The 15,541-nt window shown below is 58.0% G+C and overlaps 1 protein-coding gene across 5 annotated transcripts in view; it reads left to right on the top strand.

Moving 5' to 3' along the window:
• The first annotated feature begins 2,549 nt into the window (after positions 1-2,549).
• BCOR (BCL6 corepressor) overlaps positions 2,550-15,541 on the top strand; it is an 82,773-nt gene continuing 69,781 nt past the window's right edge. For all 5 annotated transcript variants that reach the window (XM_052793988.1, XM_052793986.1, XM_052793989.1 and 2 more), the window contains exon 1: positions 2,550-2,791. The gene's annotated coding sequence lies outside the window, so the exon portion shown is untranslated. The remainder of the gene's footprint in view (positions 2,792-15,541) is intronic.

Genomic DNA, 15,541 nt, shown 5'->3' with positions numbered 1-15,541 from the left:
AGCGGTTCAGCGGAGCCAGGGAGAGCGAGGACTGGCCGGGGTGGAGGAAAGGGAGAGGTGCAAAGAGCCGGGGCGGGGGAGGAGAAGGGGCAGGCAAAGCCACCAGCCTGCGAAATGCTGAGTTGGCAGCATGCCGAGAAGCTGGGGAGTACTGCAGTCCCGAGAGCCAGAGAAGGGGCGATGAAGAAGCAGCCTGAATGGGGCAAAGACTGTCTCTTACAGACCTGGCGTGACCTTATCGCTTAAAAAATCTGGCTTCCCCTTCTAGTGCCAGGGTGTACCTGCAGGGTAGTCTCTTCCTTTCTGTCTCCCGTCCCATTATTTCAGTACAGTCTAATCCTTGTGTTGTGACCTACAGCAGCGCTCTGATTTATTTTTAATGCGTTCCGATTCCTGTTCCGTTATCAAGAGATGCATTGAGATTCATTTGCCATCCCCTGCTTTTCAGACTTCTGTTCTGCTGGAGGGACCCGCCAATAGAGCTTAATTCGATTTGATATGATTTAATGAACACCTTTATCTTTTGTTTTTTAGCAGGAGGATAAAGAATACAACCGCATTCAGCTTTTGCTAAATCAGACACGTTTCCCACCGAAATTCTATCTGGTGACACACACTCACTGTAACATTTCATTAACAACCCCCTTGATATATTGATTTTTAATATTTGTATTAAATGTTGTGTAAAATTGAACTCAGGCGTTAGAAGAGATTGTGCAAGTCACAAGACATGACTCCTACTTAATTGTTATTTTTTTTCGGTCCTGGAACAACAGTTGGAAAGAGGCCAGCTGGACGGGGAAGAAAAAAAAAAAATTAAAAATAAATTCTCCACGGGAGGAATAAAGGGCAGTGCCCGGGAAAGCCCGAGGGAGACGGGGAGAAAGCGCAGCCCTTCGGCAGCGCGGGCAGCAGGCCCCGGCTGCCCTCCCAGTCCCCGTCCCCGTCCCCCCATGCCCGCCGTAGGCCGCGGGGGCCACCCCCGCCGGCCCCAGCCCCCCGGGCAGCGGCGGCCGCCCGGCTCCCCTCTCCTTCCCCTGCTCTCCCGGCTGGCTCCCTCCGCGTCGCCTCTCTCCCTCCTGCTCCATATGGTTTCTCCCCTCCTCCTCTTCCCCCCCCGCTTCCATGTTGTCTCCGTGACTCTCCCCGCTCCATGTTACGCCTCCGGCCCCGGGGGGAGCGTTTCCCCGCCGCGGACGTGGAGGGGCCCCCGCACCGCGGCCCGTTACCCGGGCGGGATGCTTGCCGGGCTCAGCCGGGCCAGCAGACAGCGCGGAGGGGCGAGGGGGGGGGGGACACGGGGGACAGCAGGGGAAGACTGGGGGTCAGGAGAGGGCCGTGGGGAGGGGTGCCAGCCAAAACTCCGGGCCAGAGAGTTTCCCGGGTGTGCGGGAGAAGAGCTTGAAGAAGTTAATCTCCCCCACGCTCCCCTCCCTTCTTGTTTTCTTTCTCCTCTCTCCCCGCCCCCCCCCAGGAATACGAGGCATTCAGAGATCAGCATAATTCACCTGCATCAAAAAAACCTCGCGAGCTATAAACTAGCGGCTGATCCTCCGCTTAGACTAGTGTTTAGCCGTTCATGCATCATGAGTGTCAAATAAATGCCTGATTGAGGCCCTCAGCGGAGGAATTAGCTTTCCTTGTGCTGGAAATGCATAATAGAGAAAGTGCTGAGGCATCCTCCCCGGAGTTAGCTCGGGCTCCCCTCCCTGCGCTCCTCGTTTCGGGAGGTTTCTCTCCCGCACCCCGGCTCCCCCCCCTTATCAGCACGCCCAGCTGGCGAGGGGAGCGCTCCGGGGGGGGTCCCGGACCGAGGGGGGAGGTCGGGATGGGGGCGGAGAGAGTAACCGAGCATCCCTCCCGGTGCCCAGGTCCCCAGGTCCCAGGTCCCGGCGCTGCGGGGGCTCCGCGGGGAACGCCGGGGGGGGGGGAGTGTCTCCCCTCAACGAGCCGCTTGTCGCTCGGTCGCCCTTCCGCACCGGGGGCCTCATCCTGCCGGCGGGTACGACCCAGCCCCGAAGTTTGGTGGCGAAGCAGGGGGGGGGGGGGAAAGCCCCGAAGCCCCCCCCGGGCAGGGGATGCCGCCGGCGCTGGGCGGGCGGCCGAGGCACACAGGGGTTAACCGCGCAGCGGCCGGGAGGAGCAGTTAAAGTGCACGGGCTGCAGATGCTTTTCAGGCCTCGGTGTCTACCGTTTTAAATTAAAAAAATGCACCCGGCCCGACCGTGCACCAGTGACCTGCAATTTCCCCTTCTTTTCAAACTGAAATATGGCCAAACTATCTTCAAGTTAACTTAGGGGCTGGGGACGGAGGCGGGGGAGGTTGGGGGGGGGGGGGCGGGGGGGGGAGGAGGAAATCGCTCTGGGTTGAGATCTCTGTGTCAAGTTTCATCCCCTCCTGACATTTCTGGCTCCGCGCCAAAGTCCTGAAAATGGAAAATTGGGGAAGGGCGGGCGGTGCGGGGAGTGTGTGTGTGGGGGGGGGGGGTGGTGTGTGGGATGGGGGGGGTGGGGTGGGTGGGTGAGCGGGCCGGAGCTCTCGGCGGAGCGGCAGTAGCGAGAGGCTCTGGCCCAAGAGGGATGCATGAGCGAGCCCGTCTGAGCGGAGCGCGGCGGCATCTTCCGCCATCCATTCCGCCGCCCAGGCGCGTGGAGAGCCGCCGGCCGCTGCCATTGTTACCGGCGAGCGATGCGGGGACCGGAGCCGCCGCTCCGGCGAGACCTAAATAGCCCCTGACAGCGTCTCTTCGCACCCACAGCTCGGCAGATTGCACTCGGCGGACGGCCTCAGGTCTGTGTCGCTCCCTTTCGCGGGAGTCCCTTTAAATCACCGCTGCCCCCCCCCCCCCCGCCTTCTCCCGGGGGATGCTGCCGACCTTCCCCCCCCCCCCCCGGCTCCGGCTCCGCACACCGTCCCCTCCTCGTTCCCCCTCCCGCAGCCGCCCGCGGCCCCGCTGCCACGGCTCGGCACGGCGCGGAGCCACCGGCCCGGCGCGGAGCCCCGCCGGGGGGGGAAGGCGGGGGGGGGGGGGGGGGAGAGAAAAGTCTCTGCTGAAATACTTTCGGCAGGCTGCGCCTTTGCCAGGAGGGGTCTTAGCGCCGGGTCTTTTGTCTTGGGGCCTTCGCCTGCGTCCCTCGGGGTGGCTGGCGGCTCTCCCGGGAAGAGCCTCCGAGGAAAGCACCGGGGCGTCCCGGGCTGCCGCCGCGGGCACCAGAGCCCCGGCCCCCCGCTACCAGCGCCCGGCCGGCACTTCTGCAGGCTCGCCCGCCTGCCGGTTCCCCTCTCCGGCCGCAGGAGCCGAGGGGCTCGGGCTGCGAGCCCGGCCCTCCGGAGCCCCGTCCTGTCCGCGCCGCCCCTTCGCGTGGTCAGCGTGACAGTGGGCCAAGGTGTGTGGGGGGGTCCCTCGCCAGTCACTCCACCGGCCATCCCAGAAAGTGGGCTGGGGGGCAACTCCGGCAGCCAAAGCGCTACTTTGCAGCTGCCCCCCCCGCGCCCGGCAGCACCGGGGCGAAGCGAGCAGACGTGTGCGCTCCCTTCCCCCGGGACACCGGGGAGCGCCACGTCCCCCGCGGGCCCCTTGCGAGGGGGCACTTTATTTTTTCCAGCATCCTTTTCCTCACCCCCCCCCCCCCGCCCCGGCTGAGGCCGAGCCGGCGTGTGTGTGTGTGTGTGTGTGTGTGCGTGTGTGTGCGAGACGAGGTTATCGCCAACCCGAGTCATTCTTTCCAGGCCGGCTGCCGCGGGAGTCTCTCCCAGGTGGAGCCGGTGAGGGCGGCCGGTACCCGGGGAGACAAAGGCGGGAGCCCGGGCTGCGTCCGGAGCCCCGCGGCGTGGACAAGTGCGGGGGGGGGGCCGGCTCGGCCGGGCTCGGTTCGGCTCGGACCCCCCCCCCCCCCTCCCCGGGCCGGCGGCGGCGGGGCTGGGCCGGGGCCGCGGGGTGCTGCCGCTGCCCCGGGGAGCGCGGGCTGGGTTATCCGAGCGCGTCTTTCCAGTTCCATTGAATGCAGCACTTTTAGGCGATTGTTTTCCCTTTCCACTTGTTTGTCTCCTGCTAGCCTCGTAAACTGCTTCATGATTTATTACCTAGGCTAAGTGCTTAATTTGTGAATATGAAACAGATTAAAAGGAGATCGGCGTATTTTAGCAGGCAGGCCAGAGCAAAGCCCGGCAGCTGTTTCGAGTTTGTAGGCACCTCCAACCTCGTGTTAAGCAGGCTAGCCTGCTAGTGATCAAGGGGGTATCCCCGGGCTCTCTCCGAGAGGCCCACCACCGCCGGCTCCCCGTGCGCACGGCTGCCGCGGAGACCAGCCGCGGGATGGGCGCTGTGAGTTGGTTTTTTTGGGGGGGGACGGGGGGGGATACGACACACACGACACACCGATGCCGTCCGTCAAACCGACACCCGCGGCGCTGGGCTTCAGGAGCCGCTGCGTCCCCGCCGAAGGCGGGCTCTGCCGGCGGAGGGCCCAGCAGGCACGCAGAGGGTTAACGACGACTCTGCCCTCTCCTTCAAAGGACTCACTCGAGATAGAGTAAATACGGTCGGGGCGGGGGGGGGGGGGGGGTGCCGCTCAGGCCACATGATGCAAAAGTAAGACAAGCACACTCCGGAGAACAAAGGCTTCCTCCCCCCCTTCCTCCCCCTCCCCCCAAAATCTGTCTTAATTCTGCAAGTAAACTTGAGCAGCTATAAAACAAAGGGGAACGATGGAAGTTATAGCCAAGGGACAATCCAAATAAATACCTTTGATGCAGTCCAAGCGCGCACTCGGGATTTTCTGGAGCCCCCCCGCCCCGTATCCTCAGCCAGGCGGGACATCGCGGGGGTCCCCCCACGACACGGTGACTGCACCGTCAGGGTTGTGGCTCGGGACGATTTAGGCCACGTCCCGCTGCCCGGGGCCAGCCCTACGGGAGGAAGGCCGGGCCGCACCGTCAGGGCCGGGACCGGGCCGGGGACCGGGGGCTGGCAGCAGCGGGGCAGGCCTGTGCCCGGTGTCCCACGGGACCAGCTCACCGGGAGGACTGTGGGGCCAGTAGAGACGTGCCCGGGTCCCCGAGGAGGCCGTGAAGCACGGTGTGGGGCTGGGAGCGATGTCCCAGCACCGCGGGAGCCCGACCGGAGCCAGCCAAGGTGGTTTGTGTCCCCCCGACCGGGTGATGGCCCCGGCCCCGGGTCATGCAAGTGACACCTCCCTGCCTGCGACCCCCTGCTCCCGACTGCCCTGCCTTTGCAGAGCAGGCCAGCTACTTTCATGCTTGTCACCAGCACCCTGGAGCAATTCCCTGCCCCGGTGCCCCACGGAACCAGCCTTCTCCCTTCACCCCTCGCCCCGTCCCCCATCCCCCCCCCGACTTGGCCCTCGGAGGAGTTTTTAATGCATCGGGGACGGCAGAGGAAGCGAAGGGGGAAAGCAGCAAGCCAGCAGCCTGTGCAGCCGAGCAGACCGTGAGGCCTGCTGAGTACAAAGCACTGCTGCAAAGCCCGAAAGCCAGAGAGAGGCAAAAATCTGTAACCTGCCCTGTACCTCTGAGCGCCGGTTAAGAACTGGGAGCAAGAGCACTGTGTCACTCCCGCTGGAGCACAGCAGGCAGGGCTGGCTAGGAGGTAAATGACTCATGTGCCCTTGTTGCACCTCAAGCGGTTGCTCTGGTGCTGCAGACGCGGCTGGTGTCGGGAGCTGCCGAAGGAGCAGGAGATGGGGACAGACTCTGGGCAGAGCGTGGGGACGAGGTGTGGGGTGGCACATGTCTGGGCAGGCTGAGCCCCGGTCTGCCGGGGAGTGGGAGAGCAAAAGACCATGAACACGGCATTCAGAAAGATCCCTATGTGTGTGCGTGTGTGAAGATGTCAGAGCAACTCTTGTCTGGGGAAAGCTGAATATAAGCTGTGGCTGGGAAGCAGTCCTGTAGGTACATGCGAGTGAGGGCTTGGGGACATCCCCTCCCATGGCAAGGAAGCACCTGAAGGAAGAGTGCAAGAACGAGACAACAGCGGATATGTGTTTGTGTGTCTACGCAACCGTTTCAGGTTGGCTTGAGACGAGGTCCTTCTTCCGTATTTGGGGCAAGATTTGTGGCAAACCAGTGCTGGAACCCATTTCCCAGGGGCCTGATGGGGTTTGGGTGTAGTTGACGGGTCCCTGCCTTGTGACAGGAGAGGTATTGCATAGGTATTGTACGCCACTGCTGTTTCTAGCCCTGGGCCTCGTTCACTGACTGAAAGTAGGACCGAAACTTTTGAGCAACCTGAAGAGCAGTAGGCAAAAATGGCCCCAGGGTCTCTGCACCTCCCTGTAGGTTCTGCACAGAGCTGTTCTCTCACTAGGTACCCCCAGCATTTTAGCAGGGAGAGAAAAACACAGGCTTGTGTCGTGATGATAAGATACAGCGCTTTTCTCTCCAAGCAGTATACATAACAAGAAGCTGGAAAAAAGACAGTGGCAATGGAAAAAGAAAAAAAAACCCTTTCCAACTTGTTGGCTTGGCCTTGGCAGTCATCCCTACCTCAGGGAGGGCTATGGCCACAATGTTAAGCCTTGGTTACACTGCTGAAATTCACCATGCTAAAAGTCACCTGGTCCCTCGAGCGCTCTTGTAAAGCACTCCAGGTCCCCATAGAAAACGGTTTGCGTGTGCTTAAAACTATGTGAATTGGATTTGCTTCCAACAGCGCATAATGCCAGTTTCAGCCTGATCCTGTCTGGCTTTCACTGAATTAACGCCTGGATGGATCTAAGTCCAAATGTCTCAGACCAAAGTGGTTCGGATAGTCCTCCTGCTGCTGTCCCTCGCTGCCCCGAAGGCATTTTAAAATCTCCTTGGAAGTGCTCTTATGTGGCGATGGCTAAGCCTCAGAAACAAAGCAGTGGAGACCACTACTAAAGCAGAACGAGCAAACCCCAATGGCTTGGTGCAGTTGGCAGGGACACCGAAAAGTATGAAAGCTGCTTCAGTTTGGAGCACAGGCGCACCCCAGGCTCCTCTCATAGCCCCAGCCCTTCCCGGCCAGCGGTAGCAGGCTGCGGGCACCCCGTCCTCACCAGCCTGCAGGCCTTCTTGCAGCCGGGCTTACACCTTTGACGTTTGCCCAGTAACAGTTACCAAGTCGCAACGTCTCTCTTTTTCACCACTTCCTAACAACTCGCTGCCTCCGGAATGCTCCCGAGAAGGAGAAAAACGATTTCACAAGTCCTGTCACGAAAAACTCTTAAAGACCTCTACGTGACCACCTAAACGATGTCTTCATATTCTTATAAACTCTCTTTATGCTGCCTGTCTGGGCTCTGTTTAGATTTGTAAGCTCTTCGGGGTATGACTCTGCCTTGCATCGCCTAATGGGCTGTGGCTATCATCTAAACACAAAACAGCAGGGAGAAGTTTTGGACTAGGGTAAGGTTCAGGATGCAGAGGGATAAATAGGGGGATCAACATGCACTAAATTTCAGTGCTATTTTATCTTTCCAGGTTCACAAGTATTGTGTTACCTGACAGAAGCTTTAGCGTGCTGGGCACTCTGTAGGCACAGAAGGCAGATTGTTCCTGTCTGCCCAAAAAATGGAAGCAAAACTGTAAAAACTACAATGGCAGATGACCAGCACAGCAATGTCAATGGTACAGGGAGGCAGGCGAGCTCCCGGCTTCAGCCGCAGGCTCCTTTGCCACAGCTCTCCGAGGCCACCACTCCCAAAGCCTGTGTCCTGCAGTTAGAAGAGAACAGTGTGCGTTTGTATGCGTGTGTTCATGTGAATGTAATTTTGTTTCTACATAATGTGGATTACCTTTTTTTTAGTGGCAAATCCGTTCAGGGGTTTAGATAAAAAGAGAAATCCTGCAGCCATTCCCTCCCTGGGAAAGGGCTTGTCTTCTGTCGCTTTCTCGCTCCTTTTTCTGAGTGCTCCCCAAACACCCTTTTTCCTAGCTCAGCATCCGATCTCACCTCGAGAGCCTGCCCGCTCTCAGGGTGAAACGCTCTCACGTGGGGAGTAGGGGAAAACGCAAGGAATAAGGCACAGCAGGCGAGGTGCTCGGATGAACGGGAGGAGAAGGGAACCGGGGTGTAGGGTGTAGAAGTACCCCCCAACAGCCTTGCACTGGGTGGTGCTAATGGGGGGGGTTACACCCCCACAGCCCCCCCAGGAAGCCCCCCCCCGGCAGGGAGATTGGGTGCAGGACGCCTAACAGGCTTTCTTCTGAACCGTGGTAGGACTGCTTGGCTTTACAAAGTGTGAAGGCAATCTTGTCGGGAAAGAGAGCTCCATTGATTTAAATGCAAAATTACCCTCCCGCAGTTCTAATTTCCCAGGCGAGGGCTGTGCAGGCTCTGAAAACATGGAAGTTGTTGATGTATTGGTTCAATTAATTTTTAAAATAAGTTTGAATGCCATTTGTTTCAAATTTGATAGGAAAGCGCTGTAGATTTTTGCAAGCAAAGACCAAGGTGAAGCGCAGATGGGGTGTGTATTTCGCACAGCCTTGAAAAGAGGGCTTAAACGAGGCATTCATCTAGTACCCGGCCTCGGCGCGGGGATGAGCGAGACCCGTGGTGAAAGAAAAAGACCTGAACATCTGTATTTGCTAAGTGGCACTGGCAGCAGTCAGCCAGCTCGCTGAGAAGAGCAGACATGAGGGTGTGAGGCCCAGGGGAGACTGCTGGGTCCCTGGTGCTTTTTAAAAGGAAATAATAGCTTGTGGGGGAACCCTTTCTGGTGGCCTTGGCTCCCGTGACCCCCCTCTGATGTATGATATTTAAACAAGGAAATGTCAATATTGGTTTTCCACATACAGCCTAGTTCTGCTCTCCATGAAAACTCATGACAAACCCCTTGGAGGGTGAGAGGAGAGCAGACCCCAAAACAGTCGCTCAGACCCAAATACTGTTGGGTGCAGCAGCCTGGAAGGAAGAAAGAGCAGGTTGTCACGAGCGGCTGGGCGATGTGCGCTTGCAGGTAAATTAGAAAGAAGAGAAGCAATCCCATCCGGCGATACGCCGTGCTTCAAAGCTGCAGGTCTGATGGTTTGAATGATTATTGCTTTTTAAAATTATAAATTGCATTTTGGTACAGCAAGTGAGGGTAATGTGCTGCTTGCTAGAATTAAGTGCAACTCAGGGGTGTTTTGTTATAACAAAGGTGACTTCTCTGTGCTCGTTTTTTCATGGTCGGGGCTAACGGAGAATTTGATTTCAACCCAATGCCTATCTAGCAGTGGTTTTGGAAAGGAGTGATGCCAATTGCATGAGAAGATACCCATAAACTGGGCCACCAGATTTATCTTCTCATATACGTGTCCTCTGAGGTAGGAAAGTGTAAGTCATAGGAAGAGAGGGCAAGTGTGTCTGACTCATAGTAAAATGAGGGCACGTGGAAAGTATAAACGAGGGGAGGGCTGCTACTAGTAGGACATGAAGGCTCTGCCATGTGTCATGGGAAAAGTAATTTTATTGTGGATAATTTAAGCTTAAAGGGGGAGTTGTGGTGCAACTGTGTGGCACAGAACATGAGGTGGGGCATATACACAAAAGCAATTTAACCCTTAATCCTGTGCTGCCCTCATCTTGGTGTTGGTTTATGCAGGCTGGCCCTCTCTGGGTGTTGCAGCAGCAGCTTCAAGGTCCTCTAACATAATGTGAACTTCATCATAGTTCACCCCAGGGTAAAAAGCATAGCTACACAGGCTTTACGCTGTATTGGCACCATGTCCCTGGAGGCAGTAGCAGAATAAGTGGTGTACGAGTCCCTTAATCAGCTCTGTGCAGATGGAGAATCACTCCTACATGGGGACCAGCTTTCCTGGGCGGGTCGTAGCTGCTTTCCCACCAGAAGGTGCCCGCGGTGCAGGCCCACTATGCTCACCCCGTCTCCAGCATGTGCCGTGACCTCTGTTAGGGCAGAGATGTCAGTGGGAACAGCCTGGGGAGCTGAGCGAGCTAGAAGACGCCGCGGGCCAGTCTGATTGCCTTTGGTGGGAAAAGCGCCTTTGGTCTGATACCCGACCACGACATCATGATTAACGTGAATCTCCAACTGGGACTATGGAAAAAGACCTATCATTTGGGAGCAAAATAAATAAAGGAGCGTTGCTCAAGTATGAGTCCTGCTAGGAAGCACAGGGATCGTGTCTGAAGCTGAGGCCCAGCCATTTCCAAGACTGTGTCTGTCCTATATGATTTTCTGCTTTTGAGGGTACGAATGATACGGAAAGAGATCTTTGGGGCACAGACTGTTTCACCCTTGTTATATGAGGCCCAGCACAATGCAGTCCTAGCTACAGTTGAGGCTTTTGGGAGCCAGCCTCACCCAAATCATCCAGCTACAGCTCAGGCCCTCTCTCATGCCGAACAGAGTCCAGGCTTGCAGCCCCCGGTGCGATGGCACTCGCTGCATGCAGTGTTTCCTGGTGTAGCTCGAGAAGATCAGAGATTGCGAAGCTACTGGAGCGGTGCAGTTAATGCTTGTGTAACACATGGACCTTGGTCCTCTGAGATCCTGCCATTCCATGCTGCTATTGCACAGCAAGGCTATCTCAGAAGCTGAGATAGACTGAAAAATGGATGGGCACCACCAGGATGGGCAGAGGAAGGGCATCTCCTATTTATCAGAGGACATGTCTCATCTGGTATCTAGTGGGAGAGCCCCAACCTGCTTAATGTCTGTCTTTTGGAGCAGACGTTCATGTGAAGGTGGATGGGGAATGGGCTCGGGTGTGAAAGCAGACCACTTGCTGTGGCTGAAGAAGCTGTCAGTGAACTATATCTGGGGAGGAGTGTCTCAAAACTGAGCTCCACCACAGCCACTGAAAGGACTGTACTACCCTGAGTCTTGCTGGAACTTAACTGGGGCTTCGGCACTGCAAGAGAGGAAGAGGGAAAAGAGGGAATGGTGTAGTGGAGCTCTGTCTACGCACTTCGCTGTTAGTGCACAGCCAGGGCTAGTGCCATTGTGAGAATATGCAGCAGTTGCTTCTTACAGACAAAAGACAAAAAATTATGAAGCCCTACTGGAGGCTAGGGCTGATGGAGCACTGAAAAAGCCCCAGCTAGAAAAACTAAGCTACCTCTGCAGTTTGGTCAAGCAATGCTCAGCGTTGTGAATTTGATGAACAACACTAGTCTGCATGAAGACAGGAGACTTTTTAAATGGGGTTTTAATAAAGTCAGTATTGCCAAGGCTATCTATAAAGGTAATCTGCATAGGGTTTTAAACAAGTAAACTTAATGATGCCATTAATGCTTCCGACATGAATGAGACCGTTGCTGGAATACTGTGTCCGGCTCTGTTGTGGGGTTTGCATGTTAAAAGTGCATTGGCAAATTAATATGGGATCAGAAAAGAACTACAAGAGTGATTCAAGGTCCGGGAATCGCATCTTATTGCAAAAGACTAAAGAAATCCCATCTATTAATTTATCCAAGAGGAGGCTATGACTTGGTTTGATCATAGTCTTTAAGTGCCCTAAGTGTCTCTATGGGGAGATTTCTGATAGTAGAGATCTCTTTAATGTGGCAGACAAAGGCATAATGAGATCCTATGTTGGAAAATGAAGCTCTATGAATTCTGAGCAGAAATAGGTGCATTTTTTTTTTTTTAAACCAGTGAGGGGACATAACCACTGGAACAACTGAGGCAAGCAGTGGGTTTTCTGTTACTTAAAAGTCTTCAGAGCAAGATTGGATGCCAGGCTAAAAGCTCAGCCAGAATTTATGAGTCTGATACAAGAACGTCTGGCTGAAATTCACTGGCCCATGATATGTAGCAGGTCAGACCAGCTGATCCTAACGGTCCGTTCTTGGTTTAAAAAAACTGTGAATTAGGTATTTCAAGTCCCCTGAGCCCCGATATTACTGGAGGTCTTGAAGGAATGCGTTATAAGCTGTCATCATTTAATTGTAAGCAAGCAGGGGATTGTCTTTTTTTTTTTTAATTAATAAATCTTCTTTTCCAAAAGCTTGTTAGGCACCAGAGTTAAGCAGCTGTTAACAAACATGACAACATTTTAAAAACAATTCAAATAATTCTCCTGTTTGCTCAGCTTTGTTTTGCAGCGGCACAATTTCATTAGTGCCGTATCTACCACTGCTTCTCTAGACGAAATTGCAAATTTCAGCAAAATAAAAAAAGCAACCTACGTACTTAGGGTAGCCCCCCTTAGTCCGTGCCCTCCTTCACATGCATCCCTTCATCTCACAGATATGTTGCAGGCTTTCTCTCCGCACCGTGCATGAGCAGAGCAGGGAAGAAGTCCATCCATGTTCTAGTGCAGGCCCCTCAGGTGGGAATTCATTGTCTGGCAACAGGAGCGCTTGGCCTACAGAGCTCCTGGCTTGCCAGAATGAATGGCAGGGAAAGGGAAAAAAGGTATTAAGGAGACACCTGGTATTCCTGAAATTATGCAAGCTATTAACCTCCTTGAGGTTGCATAAAATGGCCTCCAGCAAATGGTCAGAATGTTTTTCTTACACGGGAGGAATAGTTTTCAAGACAGCACAAACTTTCCTAATATCTCCTCGAAGGGAAAAAAAAAAAGAAGATAACAAAAATCCCAGCCGTGGCTCTCGGGAGCCTTGAAAATCATATCCACGGTTGCGTGGACATACTAAACCTATGATACATTCAGTGCCTCGTTAGTCTCAGTTATCAAAACCGAAGCGAGAGGTGGCGAGGAGCGCAGCAAAAGATGGAGTTGAAAGCCGCCCGGGGACCGCGCTCCCGTCGGCGGTAGCCCCCCCCCCGGCTCCGCTTCTCAACCCCGCGGCGTTTGATCTGCGGGCAGTGACTCGGAGGGACGAGGCACCGGGGCTCGGCGGGGCTGGGCGGGGGGCGCCGGTGCCTCCCGGGGCGCGGGCGGGGAGGTCGGCGGGGAGCCGAGCAGCGGGGGGGGGGGGGAAAGGTGAACCCGGAGGCGAGCGGGGCACAAACCCATTAGTCGCACATAACTTGGGAAGACGCTCGGCCTCGCCATGACAACCGGCGGCCCGGGCTGCTCCCACGTCCCGCCGCCTCCCCCGGGAGCCCCTTTCCGTCCCCTTTGCCGGCGTTTGGGGAATGCGGGGGTTGGAGAGACGAGCCCGGTGCGGGTAACAAAAGGGGATGAAAGGAGCTCTGTAGTTCACTTTACGCGTCCGAGAGGCATTTTCATGCTCCGTAATGAGAGGGGATCATTCCGAGGAAGTTCAGATCAAAGGGGAGAGCATCCCGGGCATTTGCATAATTGCCGGATTTCGGAGCACGGGCAGCCGAGCGGTGGCTGCCCAACCTGGGCATCGCACCGGGGGCTGCTCCTCGCCTCGCCCGGGGGAGGCCCGGAGAGAGGGCAGGCTGCGGACCGTGGCCCCGCGGGGAGACGGCGAGGCCTGCCCCCGGAGCGGGGATACGAAGGCCGCGGGGCCCCGGGTGGGGGGTGCTGGGCCACGGCTCCGGTGCCCGACGGCAGGGAGCCCTCGGGGGCTCCGAAGGGCGAGAACCCCCCGGTGCGCGGCCTAAGCGGTGCCCGGGTCCCCGGGGACCGCCCTCCACCCCCCTCCCCCGGACCCCCCCCCCCCCCCCCGTTGCTACCGCTGCGAAGATGGTGCCGGTGGGGATCGGCTCCCTGCTCCCACCCGGCGGCATCTGCGCCGCGGAGCCACCACGTCGCCTCCCCGGGCGGCTGGCGGGTGGCTCCCGGCCCGGCGGCTCGCACCGCCACCAGCGAGCGGGGATAAAGGGATTAAACGGCACGCTCGCTCCGCCGGGCGGGGGGAGTTGTGTGTGGGACGGGACTTGGCCCCAGCCTCCCGCTCCCCCCGCACGCCTCCGCCGCCGCCTGCACCCCCGGCCCCGCGGCGCCCGGCAGCGGGGAGGCACCGGGCGCGCCCGCGGTGCCTCATTGTTCCCGTCACCAGCCGGGGCTGCCGCAGGCGGCCGCCGTGCTCGGGGCGACGGGGCTCGCCGTCTGCTGCTACCGGGGACGGGATGCCCGGGGACACCCTTTTCAGCCATTTTAAGCGGCAAAGCTGGCGGCCCCCCTACCCCCTCCTCCCCGCGGAGCCCACCCCACGCCCGGCCGTCGTTCCCGGAGAGACGGGGCTCCCCCCCCCCCCCCCTCCCCGCCCCTGAAGCCGACACCACCCGCACACGCCCCGCACCTGCGGTCCCCGGGTGAAACCCCACCCGCGACTCTCAGGGGGGGGACAACCGCGCTCTCCCCCCACGCCCCGTCGCGGGGATGCGGCCAGCCCCGGCCCCTGCTGCCCCTCGGGTTCTCCCCTCGGAGCTCCCCCTCTCCTCCCCAGCCCCAAAACCGGGGATGCGGCCGGCCCCGGCCCCAGCCCCGGTTCGGGGTTGCAGCCAGCCCCCAGGCCGGGGTGCAACCTCCCCGGGGAAGCCGCGGCTTCTCCCCGTATGGCCGGGCCCGGGCGGGCTGGCCGGGCGCCAGGGAGGTGAGGTTAGCCTCGGAGCTGGCTGGCGGATGGCATGTTATTGTGAAAAGCGAGCGGGGAAGGCAAATAGGAGCATGGCACCGTATAGGCTCGCCACGTGACCGAAATGTGTTTATCTCGCCCCGGAGAAGCCGGGCTGCCTGCGGAGGCCAACCGTGCTTTCATGGCACAGGCACAACTCCCGGGGCTGCGGGCCGGGGCTGGGCCCTGCGAGAGAGCAGAGACCACTTCTGTTTGCTTTTGCTGTCGCTTCGGCTCTTATCATTTGCCTTGTCATTCATCATCAACCTCTCCCGGTCTCCCTCCCCCTTGTCGTCCCCCACCCTCTCTCCCCGCCGCCTCCCCCAGGGTCAGTCGGGAAAAGACTGGGAATCCATCTGAGGAGTGAGACGTGGGAAGAAGGGTCGGATGGAGATGTGGCGGGGGGTTGGGGGGGGGAATAAAAGCAGCTGCATGCAGAACAAAGGTGCTGGAGGGTGGCTTTTGGTGGTAGAGCAGAACCTCGTAAATGGGAGATTTCCGTTCACAAGACTCCGCTTGCACAGTTTCTGTCCTGCCCTTGAACTGACAAGTGAATATCTGCATCGCAACCAGAAAGTAAATCACACCGAGCCTGGCTATGGGAGGGAGCGCACAACGCTCCGGTCGGTTGCTACGTGCGAAAAAGTGAAAGATTTCAGCTTTCCAGCGCTTCCCCGATACACTATTTACTTTGGGTGCCCGGCGAAACGCGCTCCCTGTTCATTACGGCGAGTGCCGGAGCAAGCTCCCATTTGCGTGATTAGGAGCAAGCGGAGGAGCGGCCGTGGCGCGGAATTATCAAAGCGAGACCGCCTTGGCAGGGCTCCCAGGCAGGGCTTTACTGGCACCCCGCGGGATTCCGCGGGGCAGGGCGAGCGCGGCCCGGGCGGCGGCTGCCGCTCCCCGCTCCCCGGGCACGGGGGGGAGCCGGCAGCCCTTCGCGGGAGGCCAAAAGCAAACGTCGTTTCTCTGCCGTGGGCTCCGCGTTAACGAGGCGCAGCGGCTGGGCTGAGCCGGGCTCTGCCCGCGGGTTCGGCGCTTCGTAGCATCAGCTGCGGCCAGCCGGCCGGTAATCTCATTAGTGCCGTCGCGTTTGGGGAGAA

This window comes from Harpia harpyja, chromosome 8 (assembly GCF_026419915.1).
Source record: "Harpia harpyja isolate bHarHar1 chromosome 8, bHarHar1 primary haplotype, whole genome shotgun sequence".
Classification (NCBI taxonomy): Eukaryota; Metazoa; Chordata; class Aves; order Accipitriformes; family Accipitridae; genus Harpia; species Harpia harpyja.
This window is presented reverse-complemented; position numbering and strand designations above follow the sequence as displayed.